This window comes from Chlorocebus sabaeus, chromosome 1 (assembly GCF_047675955.1).
Source record: "Chlorocebus sabaeus isolate Y175 chromosome 1, mChlSab1.0.hap1, whole genome shotgun sequence".
NCBI lineage: Eukaryota > Metazoa > Chordata > Mammalia > Primates > Cercopithecidae > Chlorocebus > Chlorocebus sabaeus.
The window spans coordinates 86,589,229-86,604,838 of record NC_132904.1 but is presented as its reverse complement, the minus strand read 5'-3'; positions in this window follow the sequence as shown (position 1 = coordinate 86,604,838).

The following is a 15,610-nucleotide window of genomic DNA, read 5'->3' as shown; positions in this document are numbered from 1 at the left end:
AAAAGTCTATTTTTTTTTTTTGTACCTGAGAGTCTATTTCCATTCTAGCACTTGAAATCTTCCTATACAACAAAGATTCCTCTTGAATAACAATTCTATTTCTGAAAATGGGATAATAGACTCTCTCCCTCAACTGGGTTCCATAACGCCTTAAAAAATTTTTGTACAGAAGTTGGGGATCTATTTCTGCTTCCTTAATATGCATAGAAAACTAAGTTTATTTGATTTCAAATATGCTAATTTTTTAATGAAAATTCAATTCTATGATAAATATTATTTAAAACACAGCAGTTATAATTCATTGAAATTTTAATTGCTATTTTATTTTTTTGCTCACATGGAGAGACATCTGCACAATTATATCCATGCAAATAAAAGTGTATTAATTTAATTATAAATTATATTTTCCTTTCTGGCTTCTGAATGTTCAAGACTATTTTTAAATATTTTAAATTTTATGTCTTTTTTAAACCACATTTATTAGATATTCTTCTGCAAACCCCAGTCATTTTCTCTTCAAATCCCTTATTTATTTGTTCAAAGATTAATACATTAGAAAATGGAAGGGAACAATGTGATACATGGGCTGTGATGTACCACATACTTTGCTATCTCCATACCCACATCTTCCATAATCCCCACAGAAAATGTGGCGTATGTATGTAATTGTCCCAAGTTTATATATGAGCGCATAAAGGGTAAGCAATCTCTCTTTGGTCCTATTTCCTATATGGGAGGGAGTCAGGAATCAATTCCATGTCACCAACTCCATAAATCCTCAAATATGTCAATGTATTGCCTTATCAAGAACCACAGAAACATGTAGGATTCCTTCGGTGCTTGTGTGCCCAGCTGATGTTCAGCCTACATTTTGAGGTTAATTTCTCTCATGAATGAAACATTCAGTTGTTGAACACTGCAACATGATAGCAGCCTATAAAAATTAGAATCAAAGAGATTGCATTCCATAAGAAAATAATGAAGGCAGCAATTACGAGCAGTACCATGAATGCTAGATTTTAAACACTTTTTTCATTTTTTTTTTTTCTTTTCTTATTTCTTCTCTTAGAAATGGTGTCTGGCTCTGTCACCCAGGCTATAGTGCAGTGGGTGTTTCCTAGCTCACAACAACCTCAACTTCATGGAGTGAAACCATCCTCCATCTCTGCCTCTTGAGTAGCAAACACTACAGGGAGGCACTACCATTCCAGGTTTGTTTTTTAATTTTTTGCAGAGACATGGTCTTCCTTTGCTGGTCAGGCTGGTCTCCAACTCCTGGACTCAAAACATCCTCCTGTCTCTGCCTCCCAAGGCAATGGGATTAAACCTGTGAGCCACCATTTCCAGCCTCAAAACATTTTCATAGCAGAGTTAACAGAATATTTTATTTTATGTTAATCTCTGAATTCAGTAGGCAGAAGATTCATGTCCTTTACGCTTCCATATGTGGCTTAGTATCCTTTTCTTACACTATCTATTGCCAAAATTGAATGTTTGTTTTCAATTTAACATTTATGTTTCATAGCACAGAATAGTGAAATGAGTAATGTGAAGTAGATTTCCTATCTTCTTTCCTAGCCCCTGCCCATGTAGCCATAAGTATTCTAAAGGGGCTCATGATCTTAGCCTTTTCCCTCCATTGGAATCCAGATTATGAACTGATAAGTGTTGGGTTTAAAAACTTTAAGGAATAGAGCAGAAAGTAAGACTAGCAACCCTTATGCTTCTACCTACTCTAGACCCAAAGGATTGAGTAGAGTTAGAGGTTACTGAGAACTAGAAGGGAGTCATATAAAGTAGACTTTATATGACCTTTTAATAGGAATTTTGACCTTCTTTTAAGGTACACTGCCATTGTCTTTTAAGTTATGACCTTTTAAGGATCCCAAGTTACCAGGTAAGGGAGGAGTCTAGAAAATAAGGACTCTGACTTCATCATCCTTCCTCCTGCCAATCTCCTGTGATTCCCCCATAACTAAACACAACTATAAACCAGAAGGGAAGGGAGATCTGATAGTGTCATCCATCGAGCTCAGTCTCTAAGATTAAGGACTCTGGAAGACAAATAGGATATGCAAATGCATAAGGAAACAAATATAAAAAGATAAGATTACTGTTTCATGTAGGAATCTACGGTTCATTCTCGGGTTTATATTAGCCCATCTCTGAAACACAGAGCCTTTCAGTCCACACAATTGTTATGAAAAATGACACCTTGAAAACCACTGGGTAAATCGTATAAAGCCCATTATTAGTAACCGAATTGTTACTATTTTAACTTTTCAAAAAACTGTACAACTGTGTTTTCTTTAGATGCTCTTGTTTAGTAATATATTTAAGCCCTTCTTTTTCCTTGCTTACCTGTTTCTTTTATTTCTCTTCAAAGGTTATCCTCTTTATATTTTGTTTAATTTTTCCTTCATTGAATGCCTTTTTATTTTGTGAACCAATTTTTAAATCTTTTAAAAGTAGATTTAAAGATCTTTTTCTTAATAGAGATGGAGTTTGGCCATGTTGTCCATGCTAGTCTCCAACTCCTGGGCTCAAGGGATCCCCCTGCCTCCCCTGCCTTCCAGGCCAGGCATGGTGGGTCACACCTGTAATCTCAACAACGGGCTTCCCAAATTGTTGGGATTACAGGTGTGACCCACCATCCCTGGCTTGGAACCATTTTTAAGTAGAGAAATTGTATTTATCTTGTTGAGTTGAAGGGTTATTAAATGATATATATTGGTGACATGTTGGGAACACATACACATATATTATCTGGAAAACCATGGGGTCTTGTTTAATGAAACTTTAAATTTACTATTTTTTATAATGAAAAAGAATAAATTAGCCTACATGCCCTTAAAATGTCTAAGTATGACATAAGTCAATTTCATTTATTCTGATTAATCTGTTAGATAATTCTGCCTAGAGTAAGAATACATATGCTATTTATTTCAGGATTTCATATACTGCTCAGTTCAACAATATACTTCATTTTAAATTAAATAAATTGGTAGTAAGGACACAGAGATTACTTACTTGACCAATGTATTTTTAATATTAATTTTATACCCTCTGTAGAGAGAATTTTATTTCTATGTCCATAATAAAAATAGGCTGGGTGCAGTGGATCACACCTGTAATCCCAGTATTTCGGGAGACTGAGGAGGGCAGATTATTTGAGGTCAGGAGTTCAAGACCAGCCTGGCCAACATGGTGAAACCCCGTTTCTAATAAAAATACAAAAATTAGCTTGGCATGGTGGTGTGTGACTATAATCCCAGCTACTTGGGAGGCTGAGGCAAGAGAATCACTTGAACCTAGGAGGCGGAGGGGTCAGTGAGCCAAGATCTTGCAATTCCACTCCAGCCTGGGAAACAGAGCAAGACTCCATCTCAAAAATAAATATAATAAAATAAAATGATAATGAAAACACTAGCAAATAATAGTAATTCTGATTATGTAAGAGATAAAAGAAAATCTGTTAGTATCAATATATTAATATATCTAGATGGTGTTTGTTTTTATAATGTTTAGTAAATGTGTTCTAGTTTTCTAAACTATTTCCATATTACCAAATATTTATTTTTCTCTCTTTTATGATTGGAAAAAGTGCAGCAATATACATCCCTATACAATAATCCTTGAGTACATCTAAGGGAGTTTCTGCAATAATAAAATTACAGGGTTAATATATTCACATATGTATTTACAGGATAACTGAAAAACATTGCTGAATTCTTTCATCAGCAAAGCCCAGTGTAATCCTAATTCAGGTAGCCACTCTAATTAATGCAATCAACTCAGATACATAAATATATATATTTTATATATATAGGTATATGTTTGTGTCTGTGTATGCGCTTGCACTTAAATGGTTAAAAGTACCACGGAACTGTCCTCTCAAATAATTTTTTTTGTTTGTTTGAGACGGAGTCTTGCTCTGTCGCCCAGACTGGAGTGCAGTGGCGCGATCTCAACTCACTGCAAGCTCTGCCTCCTGGGTTCACGCCGTTCTCTTGCCTAAGCCTCCTGAGTAGCTGGGACTACAGGCGCCTGCCACCATGCCCAGCTAATGTTTTTTTTTTGTTTTTTGTTTTTTGTTTTTTTATTTTTTTTATTTTTAGTAGAGACGGGATTTCACCTTGCTAGCCAGGATGGTCTCGATCTCCTGACCTCATGATCCGCCTGGCTCGGCCTCCCAAAGTGCTGGGATTACAGGAGTGAGCCACTGCGCCCAGGCTCAAATAATTTTTGTTGTTGTTGCGAATAAGCTATATTCACTAATTCATCAAAAAATGTCTTTGAAATTCTTAGATGATTGCATTTGTTACAGTGACTACCTGGGTTAGAATTAGATTGGGTTTTAAATGACGAAAGAATCTGGGAGCGGGGGAGAGTGTTGGTTGTTAATTAGCACATGGATCAAAGGAGAGCACTGATGTGTTTAGAGGCCACAACACTGACAGAATAAAAGTCAGACCCAACAATTCCATTGTAAATCTGTTTACTATGGCATTTTCTGCCATTTGTGCTCCCTGACACTCACCTTAACCACTTTGTCTTGGAATCTGTAGTATTTTATCTTAGTCTAAATAGCACTTTCTCTCAAATTCATTCCATCTCTCCCTCCTTCACCTTCCCTCCCTTCCTCTTTCCAGCTGTATTTTTTTGCTAGAAAACATTAGTACAATGTTCTCCCAAATTTCAGATATCAGATACACATCTTTGAAATAATGTTATGGAGACACATTTTAGTTGCTACTGAATACTTAGTTGTGTTCACAAGTTCACAGCCTAACTACTCTCTTCCGAAAAACGGTTTCCTATTTCCACATCTAATCTCATCACTGACTCTGTCATCCCAGTTTCTTCTATGCTAATCTGGAAAAGTCAATTCTGATAGTTTCCCTTTTCTCACAAAAATGAAAACGAAGGCATGCGTTGTCAGAACTGTGGATGACAGGGCTTTTGGGATCTGGGGACCAGGATACTGAGGGACCAACGACAGCTAAGCACAAATCACCTGTGAGGATCCACACTCAAAAAGCTCGCAAGGCGCACGCGCAGACATCTTCTGAGTCCCCAGGCTACCCCAGAGCATTTCGGGGCCTTCATTATGGCGCTGCAACTGTTGTCTTACTTGGCGGCCATTTTCGCAGCCTCCTCCAGCTCCACTTAGTCGTTTTTCAGACATCGAGGGAAACTTACTTTAAAATTATTTTTGGGAAATAACTTTTGAAAGACAATTGTCACAGAGACCTTTATTAAAAGTAAACTTCATTGAAAACGTTAATGACTTAACCAATCTGCACATTCCAAAGAGCTAAAGTTAATATTATTGTGGACCCATGTCAATGATCTTCACAACAAAAGGGAAATGGAACTGAAGCTAGGTGGTTTTATGTACTCTATCCAGAGTAGCTCTAGCCTATTTCTTAAAGGAATCTTTAAATTTTATTTATGTCAGACCAGACTCACAAACTCTTCCTTGTGCAAAGAACAAAGGAAAGATGGGAGACACACAAAGGAAAGAGGGAGAATTCTTTTTGGTGGTTAATAACTGAGATTTGTTGATGTTTTGAGGTCTATTTTCCCAGATTGTAAACTAACGATTAAGTAAAACAATATAGATGAAACTAATTTTGATAAATCAGTGGTTTACTCCAACCTTGATTTTTTCTGAGACTATTAAAGTCGAAAATCCATAAACTTAAAAGAAAACAGTAAAGTATCAGATCTATACACAGACTATTCCTCAAAGCACTTTGTTTTCTTTTTTCTTTTTAAATATATACTTATGTAAATGAGATGTATCATTTGATATATACATCAGAAAGAATTCAGTTTGCCTTGTTAGGGAATATCTTTATTGTTTTGTACACATATCCAAAAATAAAATCTGCAGTCAAGTTTTAAGAATAGATTGTCTCGATTTACTGGAGAAAGGGGTTAAACTCAGGAGTTGGAGGAGGTGTGGAGAGGTGAGGCTCACAACAGGCTGCATTTATTATTTGACTATATACAGCTTATAGGGAAACTAAGAGAGTATATGTAAGATGCAAAAGTTCCAGCACTTTGGGAGGCCGAGATGGGCGGATCACGAGGTCAGGAGATCGAGACCATCCTGGCTAACACGGTGAAACCCCGTCTCTACTAAAAAATATGAAAAACTAGCCGGGCGAGGTGGCTGGCACCTGTAGTCCCAGCTACTCGGGAGGCTGAGGTAGGAGAATGACATAAACCCGGGAGGCAGAGCTTGCAGTGAGCCGAGATTGCGCCAGTGCACTCCAGCCGGGGGGACAGAGCGAGACTGTGTCTCAAAAAAAAAAAAAAAAAAAAAGATGCAAAAGTTGAGGTAGTGGACAAAACTAAGGTTTCATGAAACTCTATAAATGACCATTCAAAGATTAAAAAGGATTTTATACTCTTAAAAGTAAAGCAGAAATGAAAACTGTCGAAACCTATTAGATAAACAAAATTGATGAAATATAGATTTTATCAGTCAAACAAGAAACTAAACTGGACACAAATAGTTCAAAATATTTCAAAAAAGGTAAAACTGATATAATTTCAGCAAGATTAAGGTAATCAACAAGAGAACGGATTCCCCAAATTGTAGCAATGGTGGCAAGCTGTAATCCACTCTAAACCTGAATGATGCAAAACAATCTCTTCATAACATTGAAGAATTAATGGATATGTTTGTATATCTAGAGAAAAAGTTTTCATCTCAACGAGTTTGGAGATGAGTTCATGAGAGGTTTAAAGAAAGTCACATTACTCAAGTGGATAAACTCCATAGAAAGTGAAAACAAAAATGTTACGATTTTCCTTTTTAAAAATAATACGTAATGTAAGCATATAAGCTTATGATAAATTATGATGTAACTATATTAAGAAGTTGAGGAAAAGAGAATATGTGTATGTGGAAGAGATGAAGTTGGAGAACTAAATTTTTGTTTCTCATAAAATCAACTATCTTAAGAAATGTCAGAATAAGCACATTATTTAGAATCATGTACAGAATGACAGAAACTATATTTTTTGGTAGAGGTATAAAGGTAAACAATACAATACATCTGTCATGAGAAGCTTACAGTTATTAAACACATGAATAGGAAAGTGCCATTGTGCATAAGTATGCAGGGTGCTCTGAGAGCTGACAAGAGGGAGCACTGCTGTGCATTTTGTCTTCTGCACTCATACACAGATGCACTTCTTGAAACCCCTGATAGGAAATTTTGAGAAAAGTAATTATACATGCCATAGACACACAATTATATATTTACAAAGCAATTCGTGTAATGTGTAATGTGTATCACATGTAATGTGTATCTAATGTTTAGAATATAAGATCAATATCTCTATAATCATATGTGATGTACCATCCTTCACATTTGAAAATAGATAATTCCCAAGTTTCAATGACAAGCTATCGTGGTAAGTGAGCTATCATTATTAAAATATAAAATTGGACAGGATTAATAAGTGATATTATTGAATATTCTGACAATGTGAAATAGGTACCTTCAAATACCATTTGATATGTTTGTGTAAATTTCATGGAGAATATTATTGGGAAAATGCATTAAAATCCTTACAGATAAGTTTGCCTCTGACCCAGTATTCTAGTACTAGTAAGTAATACTAAAATCTTTACTGGACAACAGGAGGCAAATATAAACTCTAGCCTCAAGTATGTCTCTCTGTGATTCATATAATACATATGCATCAAGAAAGAACCTTGTTTCCTGTTTCTTTGTTTCACAATGGTTGAATCATGTAACTTCATGATTTTAATACATTGTATTTCTCAGTGTTTTGGCAGGTGACCTGCATTGAGAGCCCTCAGCCTTTTTCTCCATCCTCCTTCCTGTGGCTCTACTTTCTGCTCTCAGCATCCCAGACATTAGTCAACAAAGCTACGTGACTTGTGCTTCTACCAAAAAGAAGAAAGAAGAAGAGAGGAGAAAGAGGAGTGGGGGGAATTTTTGAAAACTTATGAATGTATGGCAATGCTGCAGTGTGAAGTTTACAGAACAGTACAAAAGATATAAATGTAAATAAATATATTTACAATTATAAAATCTTGGATTTAGCACCAGGATCCACAGGTTACTCATTGAGTATAGGAATATAGGAAACATCTAATGACAGCAGAAATTAGCAAATGTGAAACTGTTGTTTATAATAAATTAAGGATTATAAATACTACATATTCAAGTATTTCCTCCTTACACCTGTCATATTCTACTTGGATGTGGTGGGGACATAAATCCTGTGCATCCTCTTTTGATATACAGAATAATAGGATTTAGCTTAAATAGATATTTTCATAATTTTCTCAGCAGACTTCAATCATATTTTTAAATAAATGCATTATAAAACCATGTAATACAGGTTAAATATCCATTGTCCACAAGAAGGGGACAGGAAAGTGCTGGGTAGAGAAGTGCCAGGTTCCTGCCGAGGGCTCCACTCTTGAGCCTGTGCCCAAGGGCCTAAGTAAGAACAGGCACCTCTGCTTTTGTGCCCAACTGTTGCATTTTCCAAGACCACTCTGTCCGGCCACGCCCCCTATCCTTTGACCATATAAACCTGAGATCTTAGCGGGCACACACACAAGCAGCTGTATGTCCAGACCAGCAGACCGGCAGACCAGCAAATTAGACCGTGGAATGAAGTGACAGAGAAAGTGAGAAAAGGAGGTACTTCTGGACGCCAAGGGGGGCTCAGCAGGGGCGGTCGGAGAAGATTGCCGCCACTGGGTGCCTGAACTCCAGGGGAAGATGATATCCCTCACCCCTCCACCTTCTGACTTTCCATCCACCTTGCCGAGAGCCACCGCCACCACTCCATAAAATCTTTCATTCATTCTTCAAGCCTGCATGTGATCCCAATTCTTTTGAGACAGTGGGTAAAAGCTCTGGATACGGAAACCTGTCACACGGGCTCTCCGCCCTTGAGTTAAGACAGAGGGTCCATTGAACTAATGAACACCCAAAGTCGTCTGCAGACCGCGAAGTTGAAACAGCTTTGTAACACGGGCGTTGGCAGGCACTCACCACTGGAAACTGCTAGGGGGCGAACAGCCAAAAGCACTTGCCTGTCTGCATGCTCCCGCCTGGCCTTAGAGCTGCCAGGCAACGGAAGAGGCCAGCCACACCCCTGTAGCATATCCTGCAAGGGGAATCAGGGAACTCTTCCGTTCCATTTTATAAAATATTTTTAACTTTAAAAAGTTTACAAGCAGAAAAAAAAGCAATTATTTAAAACAAAACATGTATAAACCAAGTGCCTAACAACAATCCAATCTGAAAAACATTTTTTTTTTTTTGACTGAACTCAATGTTTATAGAAGAGAGAAGCTTCACTGGTTACTGCCTTTTTTTTAAAAAAAAGTCTTTAACTTTTTAAAAATCATGCAAAATATACTATTGTAGACGAAAGTAGAAAACAACATTGTAATTAATGTATTTCAGGTTTTTAATGATGAATCATTAAAAGGGATTTATAAAGTCACTTTATGTAGACTTAAAAAGACTTGGCTGGCCTCAGCAGTGGTTCATGCCCATAATCTCAGCGTTTTGGGAGGCCAAGGTGGGTGGATCACCTGAGGTTGGGAGTTCAAGACCACCCTGGTCAACACGGTAAGACTCCGTCTCTACTAAAAATACAAAAATTAGGTCAGGCACGGTGGCTCACACCTGTAATCCCAGCACTTTGGGAGGCCAAGGCTGGCAGCTCACCTGAGGTCAGGAGTCAGAGACCAGGCTGAACAACATGAGAAACCCTGTCTCTACTAAAAATACAAAATTAGCTGGGTGTGATGGTACATGCCTGTAATCCCAGCTACTAGAGAGCCTGAGGCAGGAGAATCGCTTGAACCTGGTAGGTGGAGGTTGTGGTGAGCTGAGATGGCTCCATTGCACTATAGCCTGGGCAATAGGAGCAAAACTCTATCTAAAAAAAAAAAAAAATACAAAAATTATTCAGATACGGTGGTATGCACCTGTAGTCCCAGATACTCTGTGGGTCTGAGGCTTGAGAATCGCTTGAACCCGGGAGGTGGAGGTTGCAGTGTGCCAAGATCACACCATTGCACTTCAGCCTGGGCAACACAGTGAGACTCTGTCTCACCAAAAAAAAAAAAAAAAAAAAATTAACATCAAATAATGACCTCAGATAACTGATGTAGTTATATATCATTGGCATGTATTTGTAGAAGTTTTTTATTTAATAGATTAGGCAATTATGCAATTATGTAAAGCCAATCAAAAAGACAAGGTTTTGCCTTTGAAACTGCAATAAACTAATCTTATCTTAAGAGTGTATACATGCATAGTTTAAATTTAGAAAATTTAAAAAATAAAAAATAAAAAGAGTGTAGGTGTTTTAAGAAAAGTGTCTAGACTTTGGAAATTCTACACAAAGTGTAAGTAACAAAATTCAGTCTTCCACATTATTAAAAAAACAAAACCCTCAGGGGTGACCCTTAGAATGCCAACATACAACCACCAGTGAGTTCTAAATTATAAAGCATCCAGCCTGGCTCACTTTGAGAACTTTCCTTCTAAAATTATACCCATGAGGTCTTTTCTATTTGACTCTAATTTACAGTTCTCTAAACCCTTGAATTTAGAGAAAGTGAGTTCCAATCTCCCTTTCTTCTGAAACCTAAGTAGGCTTAGGACTTTCTTCCTACAATGTATGAAAATTGCTCTGTAAGCTAAGGATTAGAAAATAAAGGTGTCTCCTAGACAGATGGGTGGTTTATCTAATTCCACATATCTAATAGGAAAGCCACAGGTAGATACTGAACATTTGAAATGTTATTCTCAATTGGACTATAAGTGTAAAATGCAAACTAGATATCAATAATTTAGTTTGAAAAGAGGAAAGGCAGGGTGCAGTGGCTCAGGCCTGTAATCCCAGCACTTTGGGAGGCAAATGCAGGAAAATTGCTTCAGTCCAGGTGTTTGACAGCAGACTTAACAGCATGGTGAGACCTCCTCCCTAAAAGAAAAAAAGAAAAAATTAGCCAAGCATGGTGGCGTGCACCTTTAGTTCCAACTACTAGGGAAGCTGAGGTGGGAGGATTGCTGGAACACTTGAGGTTAAGGCTGCATTTAGTCAGGATCCCGTAGCCATCCTCCAGCTTGGGCAACAGAGTGAGACCCTGCGTCAAAAGTAATAAGAATAAGAATAATATAAAACATCTCATTAATATTTGCAATGTTCATTTTGTTGTAAACATTTTGGATATATTGGGTTAAAGTATTTTATTTCATTAAAATTAATTTCAGTTGTTTCTACTTGTTTTATAATATCACCAGAAAAATGTATTCCCTTCCCTTTCTTTTATAATTCCCTTGCAAATGCATGAACTAAAGAAAACCAGTGATGAAAATATGCTTAATTGAATAATATTCAAGATACCTAATAATAAAATATTTGAAATATAATTAAAATAATGCTAAGAAGGAAATGTATATCATTAAATGCATGTGTTATTAACAAAGAAAGGTCTATCCCAAACAACCAGACAAATGCTAGGAAATTCATGAAAAAAAAAAAACCTCAAAAAAATTGAAAAAAAAAGAATTGCAGAAAATTGGTTAAAAATCATAAAATAGATAAAATCAATAAAGTCAAAAGCAGGCTCTTTAAATAGGTAAATTAAATTGATAAATTTCAAGCAAGACTTATTTAAAAAACAGAAAAAGGGAGTTCAAATCAAGAGTAAACAGGCAGACACACAGGTCATCCAGGTATTAAATAGTCAATGAGAAGATTTTAAGGACAACTTTATACCTACACATTTGACAATTTCAATGAAATGAGAAAATTCTTGAAAAACCATCTGATAAAAACTAACAAAAGAAAACATTGAAAACTGAAATATATGATTTGGATTCTAAAAGTTCACCCTATTATTTAAAAAACAAACACAAAAAATCTCACAAAGAAAAATCCAGTGATGTCTTTCAGTGAAATCTTGAAAACACTTAAAAACGAAATAACACACTTAGACAAATCCTTTTAGAGAATAGAAAAAAAAGTTTTACTTCCCAATTCATGACTTTGTTTTTTTCTTTTTTCTTTTTCTTTTTGTAGACAGCTTTTCTCTCTGTTGTCCAGGATGAAGTGCAGTGGCAGAATCATAGCTCACTGCAGCCTCAAACTTCTAGGCTTAAGTGATCCTCCTGTCTTGGCCTCCCAAAGTGCTGGGATGACACTTTGCCCAGCCCAAGCTTATAGCTTTAATACCCAATCCTGATACACATGTATTACAAGAAATGAAAATTGCAGTACAGACTCTAACATAAACATAGGGACAAAAATTCAAAAAAGTTATTAACTAATCAAATTTTGTGAGAGACAAGGGCATAATACATCATGTGCAAGTGGAGCTTATTCTAGGACAGTAGAGTAATTTAACATCAGAATGTGGAATAAATGTAAATCACCACAGGAACAGGACAAAATACATGTTATTGCTCCTGTAGATAGAGAAGGGAAACATTTGATTTAATTAAATGGTCATTTATGATTTTAAAGATATTATTTAAAAACTGAAATAGATAGAAACTTTCACAATCTAATAAGAATATAAAATCTTAGAAGTAACACATTATGTAATGGGTAATTTGAAAGCTTCTACCCAAGAATGGAAATGAAAGGTGAATTCTGCTATCACTGCTTGTTTTCAACACCTTGCAGGATATCCTCTTCAATGCAACCAGACAAGAAAAAGAAATAAATAATGTGAGGGTTGGATAGAAATAAAGCTATGATAATTGCATTATCAGCATTAACATGATGTGTAGTTAAAAATTTCCTGAAATCTATAAACTGCTAGACGTACTAGTGAAATGAGAAAGAGATTTAGTCATTCATGCTTCTTAGACAACAATTAAAGTGAGAATAAAATGAAAAATATATTTAAATATTACACAAAGGACCAAATACTAAGAAATAAAGCTAATGAGAAATGCACAACTCTGTGCATAAAAACCATAAAACACTATTGAAAGAAATGTTTAAAATATAAGTAAATGAAAAGATATCCCGTGTTTGTGGATTTGAAGGCAATGTGGTAAGATGACAATTCTCTCCACACAGACTTATAATTAAATACCATTTCAATAAATGAGCAAATAGGGTGTTTTTGTTTGTTTTGTTTTGCTTGGGTTTTTTGCATGTGTGTGAACATTCAGAAGTTGATTTTAAAATGTATATGTGTCGTTTGGGCTCTGAAAGCATTTTTTAGACTGTAGAGTAGAGTGCAAGGGTCAGACCACAACACTACAGAGGAATTAGTACTCTGTTATCAGACTCATCACCTCTATTCATACCTGAAAGGCACGGATAAAATTGTTATCATTCTATCGAGGATGACATTTGTGCAAGAGAAGTGATACATTCCAGTAGAAACAGAGAATAAACATCTGTCTAAAAAGCCCTTGAAAGCTTTTCACTATTCCAAGGGGCCTATCTGAGCTCACTCAGAATGTAGTGGACTTCTATACTGCAGTAGACTTATATTCACAAGAAGTCATAAGCTTATGTATTACTCATCACCTACCACATGAAACTCTTTCAAGATTTAAAATGTAATGAGCTTCTTTTCAATTCTCCGAGAACATGGAAAACATAAAGGAATCACCATTTTCCACCAAGTCAGCAGGATCTTCCCTGCCCAGCCACTTCCCTACTTCACCTCCTTCCCTTTGGTTTCTTGAGCACCACTTAAAGAGTAACACTTGAAAACTGGTTGATTTTAAAACTAGATGATTTTATCCCTAGTAAGATAGTTAGCAGTATCTGCATCCCAGGCATGTTAGGAAATACTCTATGTTCTGAAGATAGCTACACTACAATGTACTTTCGAGTGTACGTTTGAAATTCAGTTCTAAAGGATCTCATGGCTGCTGCATTCAGATTCTTGCTGTCCAGTGTGTTGACAATGTCAGGTGAAAAACTGGCTTTAGGGTCTGTCTTTTCTAAATCTGCTAACAAAAATTTGCTCATATTAGCCAAAAAGCAGATGACCTGGTGAGCCTGATTTGGGCTGTTTACCCTAAGCCAGTGTTCATACCTATTTCTAGATGTTCAAGTAGCACTTACAGCAACTTTGGTGAAAAGACTCACCAACTGTATTCCACCAACCACAATGATGTGAATCTGGACTTCATCACTGTTTGTTAATAGGAAACTTACTCTGCACCACTCAGAATTTTGAGATACCAAAATCTGAAGGGAGACTGACACCAGTCTGACATATGCAAAATCCATGTAACCATCTAGATGGATGGGTCACTGTTTACGTCCTGGCTTTATAAGATCCCTCATGTGTCTCAGGCCTTGTGATATGAGATAAATGAACTACAAGTCTTTGTAATCTGGTTGGTGCAAACTGATCTTTCATGAGAATCTCTAGATCCAATAGATCATTACTGTTCTTCTGAAAATAGGATTTGGTCCATGTGTATTTTGTTTTACAATTACCTGCTATTTGTGCTGTTAGAATTCACTTTGCCTAATAAAAGATATTTTTTAATATCAATTTTTATATTTACGTTTATATGAGGTTTGTAACAGACTAAATTCATATGCTTGGATGAATTCACATCTGGCAAGTGTTCTAGAATTAGCACATGGTGGAAAGATACACGCATACTTCTATTGGTCAGATTTGTGGTGTCATAGCAGAAATGGAAGACTTTTTAATCAATCTTTAAAGGGTTTTTTTTCCTATGGTTTGGAATGGGTAGTCTTGTGTTCATACATATATACTGATGTAAAGTATCTAATGTAAATGTTTTCATAATGATATAATACTTCAAAAAACATTTTATTTTTGCATATATCGACCATTAAAAATAGTAATAAAATAGTGAATGGAAGAAAACAATTTTGCGCAAGTAAGTTCACCAATGGTTGTATATAAAATTATTTGAAACACAACTAAGTGCCTAGGTGCATTTTTGTATAAGAGAATCCCAAAGATGTGTTGCTTATTTCATTTAATATTTTATAGTTGTACATATTCAGATAAATAATGGCTGGAGAATTATTTAGCAATGATATATTTTAAAAGGAGAGTGAGACTTCACTGGCTTCCCATAGTTTCTAAAGAACTCATCCTTTCCATGTTCTGAAGACTGTACCTCCCTCTGCAGCCTCATCTCCCATCAGACCACTCTCATTCTTGTTACTCTAGCTTCAGTGGCCCTGAGCTCAACTACATTGGGCTTCCTCCACCCAGGAAGCTTTTGCATCTGCTGCTGTCAGTGCAGAGAAAGTTTTCCTCTAGCTCCCTTTGCCAAGTTAATGTATTCCTATCCCTCAGATCTCAGTTCTGACATATTTTCATGAAAGCTTTGTGTGATCCAGCATTTAGCACCTCCCTCCCTTTACAGACCCTCACAGCATTTATTGCTCTTTTGTTGAGTTTATAGTTCTAATTCTAATTCTGTATGTACTTGTGTGATTCTTCCATTATGGTACATCTTATTCACTAGTCTGGATATTCTAGTAGGACTGAATTTGTTTATTATTGTTTACTGTAATTTGTTTCCAATTCCTGGTCCATTGTCATCAGTAAACATTT